Below are 6,000 nucleotides of genomic sequence, written 5' to 3'. Positions count from 1 at the left end.
AATATTTATGGTTAAAGTATATTTAATAATTTTTATACTCATATTTCGACCAAATAGTATAGTGAGACACGTGTAAAAAAGCTAGAAAATAAACCAGCTCGTGTTAGAAAGCAGTAAATATATGTTTAATAAACTCACCTCAGACAATATGTTTGGTAGAAATATTTGAACTCGTCTTTTTAAAGAAAATGACGAGTCGTGAATAATAACTACCGTTTCGTAATACCAGCGAGATGAACAACCAACGTAGAATGTCCATCTCGGGATACACAGAGTACCCAACAGAACGATAGTATGGTGGAAAGGGTAGATAATGAATTCATTAAGAGCTTGCAACTTATTGACCCACATACTCGTGAGTATATTGAAAGACTAAGAGAAATTTACCCATCATAATTCATCTCGAAATTTTCACACACTATGATAGTATCTCACGTGTGCTTATCTCAACATTCACAGAAAGATGTTAGAAGTACTAACTAGAGTATACTTAGGCGCAAAAAGTTACCTTTAGAATAAAACAACCTTAGAGGATTGTTTGTATTGCAAGATAAAGAAGTATAGTCAGCATAATTTTCTATAGATAAAGACAAAGAGCGATTATAGTAGTTATTTATTATTATCCTGTGTGATGTAAATATGAAACATGGAGTATGTCCACGTTTTATGAACGGTTACAAGAATGAGATCCCAAGGGAATAACTGTCACCCTAAAACTCTTATAAATAGAGATAGAACTTGGAATATAAGGGACGACCAATTTTTAGAGAGAAAGAATATAATTCATAAATCATATCTTGTATTCTGTATTTCAAATACACTTCATAAAATCTCAAAAATAAGATCGACTCATGGAGTATGAAGAATTAACTTCAAAACCACATTAAAAACCTTATTGTCATTTATTATTATGGTTATTATTATTTTTAATTGCTTATTCTAAAGTATATTTATTACTTTAAGGCTTGTTTATTGGTTAACAAAATTTGTATTAACAGCTTGGTGCTTTAATTGAAAGGCTTGTGAGAAAAAACTCAAAAAAATACCCTCATTGAAATATATTCGAACATTCCATCCATGGCATACGACACTCCTCAAAACGAAGATACTCAACTAGGAGAAATAACTCAGCATCCATCAAAATTCACATAGGACAAATGCGACTAAGACTCCTCGCTCGGGAGTGGGGGGAATTGTGGAGGATTTGAACAAACCAGGGGTGAAATCGTAGAAAGATGTAGTGAGGACGCTTACAATCCCACCAGATACGTGCCATTAGTGGAATTGGAAAATAGACAACTCCTTCAAAGATTGGTCGAATCAAATCAGAGGAATGTTAAGTTGGAATGCAAGGCTATGGCTGAAAGGGCTGAACGCAACAATGCACCTCCTAACCAACCAAACACATCCACTAGGCGACCTTGGGAAAGACCTAGAGGATCAAGGATAGGAGACATGGGGAAACTTCAAGAGGTGATAACCATGGACATCACACGAATCCCCAGGATGAACAACCAGGGAATACAAGGGATATTCCATTGAATGGAGGAGGCCCTAAAATCTAGGAAACATCAGCAATAGAGAAACTTGACCCAACAATCCTAAAACCTCCCGCAAAAACACAAATTGTGGGAATGTGCAACCCAACAACCCAGAGTCATCTCGCATGAACAAAGATGCTAGGCAAACACAACCTCGAGACCAGGGGTTTACTCAGTATGATGCGATGGGTGTAGGGAGACGACCTGGGTTAGGTCATCCACCAAGACACTCACAAAGACCAAACTAAAATGACAAAGATAGCATGCATACCTACTTAAGTTGAGGACGTGTGTCAAATCTCTTTCAAAGATGGATGCCAGTGCGAGAGGAACCCCAAGAAATAAGATCAAGCACTGGTCCTAGTGGGTCAAGGTCAAGGGTGCTTAGTTAAAGTAGATCGACCAGAATTCATGCATGTGAAAGGAAAACATGGAATGGGGAAGATACATGTCACCATTATCAAGATGAACGAGAGAGCATGAGGAATTCTCAGAGTTATCAATTAGAATGTTACTCTGCAATAAGGTCGGTTAGCAATTATGACCAAAGGAATGAAAGGCGATGCAACCCTAATCTTCGTGGACACTTAAACTGTAGATAGCCTAACTTACGGGAGCATCTGAACTGTTATGTTCTAGATCTTTAAGATCGGTTAAATTAGAATAAAGCTCGTCAGCAACAATTCGAGCAGCTAGCCAGGGATCCAATTCAATTGAGAGTGATTCGGTTGGAGGATAATTTCAAGTGATACCAAGATGGGGAATACAGGAAAGTTAGGGTATTATTTTGATGAGGAGAAAGAACCTTTTTATCCTGATATAATCAATTCTCGATTTCCTTAAGGATTCAAGAATCCACATGTCGCGTAGTATGACAAAACAACTGACCTGGTTGCACATCTGAATAACTTCAACACTATAATGCAAGCAAGTAATGTCTATACTTGCGTTGCATATTATTCCCAACATCTCTGACTGTAGCAGTGAGCAGTTAGTTTGATAAATTCACCAACCACTCCTTTACCTCATGGGAACAGTTATCCGAGGAATTTAAGAAACAGTTCTAAGCTACGAGAGACAGAAGGCTAAAAGGATCCTTGATGACGAACATCAAACAACAGCCAAGAGAGTAGTTAAAGGCTTATCTAGGTTGATTCATTACAGAATTAGCAAAAGTAAGAAACTTGAATGATAGTATTCAGTTAACAGCTCTCAAGGCTGGAATAACCACTGATCTGTAAACTGTGAGAGGTAAATTGTGGGTTGATCTGCAGGTTCCCCTAGTCAGAACAATCAATGAATTCAATGATAGAGCATTAGTCTTCAATTGGAAAGAAGAAGCTTAGAACGAGATGAAAATGCTCAAATCGGGTTCGGGAGATAAAACCAGCTCGAGTACTGCAACTGCAAGTACTGTAAGAATAAAAATGGATAATTTGAGCTAGAATGGGTTGAATGGAAAAAGGAAAGATGAATTAAAAGATTCATCAAAAGTTAAGAAGAAACAAAAGAAACAAGATAAGTATGTTCCTATGTACACTATTTATACAGCTAAATGAAACTCGTGAGAATATCTATCTCGTAAATGAGAATCGGGTCACTTTTTGAAGGCCCGAACCTATGAGTCACTCAAAAAGTAAGCAAGATCTGAACAAATATTTTCGGTTCCACAGAGACATTGGGGATATTATTGAGGAAACTCACCAATTAAAGGACGAGATCGAAGGACTTATTTCATGAGGCTATGTAAGGCAGTATGTAAGAAATAGGGGGAATAAACAAAACCAGTCCAACAACCTAGAATCAAAACAAATGTGTACAACCTCCCCTAGTTGAGGGCGAGGACATCTTGGTTATTTCTAGAGGGTTGTATCTCACGGGAGCCAGCAATAGTGCCTAAAAATGGTATATGAATCAAGTATAAAATCAAGAATTAGCTTTCGCACCAGATCCACTCAAGCGTGTGAAGCTTGAGGAACCACCAATAATCTTTGCTAAGGAAGATGCAACACATGTATGATTTGCTCACTTTGATCCTCTGGTTATCACAGTCTAGCTCGTGAACAAAAGAATAAAAAGAGTTCTTGTCAATAATGAGAGTTCTGTTAATATTCTTTATAAAGAAACATTGAAGAAGATGGGTCTAAAAGAGGCCAAATTAAGACTTTGTATGGTGAACTTATGTGGCTTCACGGCAAATAGTGTTGTGAGCCTTGGCACCATTGAACTCCCACTTACTATGGAAGAACTGCCATTGTTAGCGACCCAAATAAAAGAATTCCTAGTGGTGGATATCCTTTTAGTTTACAACATACTAATGGGTCATCTTGCATTAACAAGATTACGGGCAATACGCTCGATAAAGCACCTATCCTTGAAATTCCCAACTCATTCCTGAGTCGAGATAGTGAAAGGCGATCAGCTGACAACCAGATAATGTAATGATGTAGAATTAAAGAAACGAAGGGCAAACCACCAGTTAATGGTAATTTTGGTAGAGTAGAACGAGGAAGGCGAGATGGAAGACTTAGATCCTAGAATCCAAGATGAGTACAACTAACTCAAGCCAATTGAAGAGTTGGAAGAAATATATTTAGACCTAAATGACCCAACCAAATGTGTTAACATTGGAAAGGATTTGGGGGAAGAACTATAGTAATTAATCATAATTCTGAAGGCAAACCAAGACCAGTTCGCTTGGAGCCACTCAGACATGGTCAGAATTGATCCAAATGTTATTTTCCACCATCTCAACATTAATACCTCTTATCCATCGAAGTGCCAGAAAAGACGTCCTTTGTATTCCAAGTGACAAAATGCTTTGAAAGGTGAAGTTGAAAAATTGTTAACAAATAACTTAATGAGAGAAGCATTTTACCCCTCGTGGATCTCGAATCCCGTTCTCGTTCCTAAACCAAATGGGACATGGAGAACCTACTTAGACTTTCTCGACTTGAATAAAGCATGTCCAAAAGACTGATTTGTGTTGCCACATATCAACCAGCTGGTTGACGCAACAGTAGGACACGAGTTGATGACCTTTATGGATGCATATTCTGGGTACAACTAGATTAAGGTGCATATTTTACATCAAGAACACAAAAGCTTCATTACAAATATGGGGCTGTATTATTACAAGGTCATGACATTCAAACTCAAAAATGCTGGAGCAATATATTGTTGGGTTTTATGCCCTAAATAAAACTCTTTACAATCTGATTAGCTATCAATATAAGAAATTTGAAGTGACTTATGTTTGCATGAATTTTACATGCTAAATGGTTTAATATGTTTATTACATTCACACACAAAATCAGTTAAATCCAGATCATATGTTTATTCACAATTACAGTATCGTCAACACAGTGGAATGTGATTGTGATCATATGAATCAAAAGACTAAGTCCCTGTTTCATCAGTGTTTTGGATTTACACTAATGTGATAATCAGCGATGATGTGTACTTACACTTTGAGTAAGCGTTATGTTCTTTCCAGGACATTAGTAAAGTATACTAGTTTCGAATGTATGGAGTATACATTGGACTGGACCGATATTGCAACTAAGTTAAGATATTACAAACTTACCGTTATATATATCTTTCCAAGTCAATATCAGTAGTTGATCTTAAGATTAAAAGAATCTAAATCCTGATATGCTTAGGCTCAACTCAGGAGTACTATTCATGTTCTTTGATTTATTAGTTAAGCCTACTTTTGGGTCAGGGTGATACGTATATTTTGGGAACATGATAGTATGATTGAGTGGGAGTGCTGAACATAAATATGGAATCTATAGCTTCTACTGGTGTATAGAAGTCAAGTGATGATTCCCTTCGAGCTTAGCAAATAGAAGTAAATGGATGAGCTCTTGTTTAACTGACTAATTATTAGATCACTAAACACCATTTACAGGTAGCTAAGTGTTTTAAGGGGCAAAATACATTGAGGGGTGAGAACGGTAAAGAAATCTCATCTTGATGTAGATCATCTATATAGAGGATCTTTAAATCACAATAAGATTATAACAATGGTTAAATGAGATAGCATATTGATATCGTGGAACATATAATATGCTCTATATAAGTCTGAGAGTGCAATTCTAAGTTCTAAGAGTGGATTCAACGAAGAATTTAATAAGTAGGAATTTACTGGGTAAATTTGGTTCACTTATTGGAAGCTCAGCATATAGATCCATGGTCCCCATTCTAGTTGAGAACATTCTGCTTGTAAGACTCATTAATTGATTCTTGATTGATCAATTATAATTCTAAAGTTAGACTATGTCTAATTTGTAAATTTTCACTAAGCAGGGGTGAAATATTAAAGAAAAGAGATTCTAGGTTTATTTATTTATTAATGGACTTTATATGTCTAATTAATAATTAAATTAAATGACAATATTATTTAATAATCTATTTTAGTTATTAAATAATTAGTTTTGGCATTTTAAAGGTTAGA

Source organism: Cannabis sativa, chromosome 9 (genome assembly GCF_029168945.1).
Source record: "Cannabis sativa cultivar Pink pepper isolate KNU-18-1 chromosome 9, ASM2916894v1, whole genome shotgun sequence".
In the NCBI taxonomy this organism is placed as follows: Eukaryota; Viridiplantae; Streptophyta; class Magnoliopsida; order Rosales; family Cannabaceae; genus Cannabis; species Cannabis sativa.
This window is presented reverse-complemented; position numbering follows the sequence as displayed.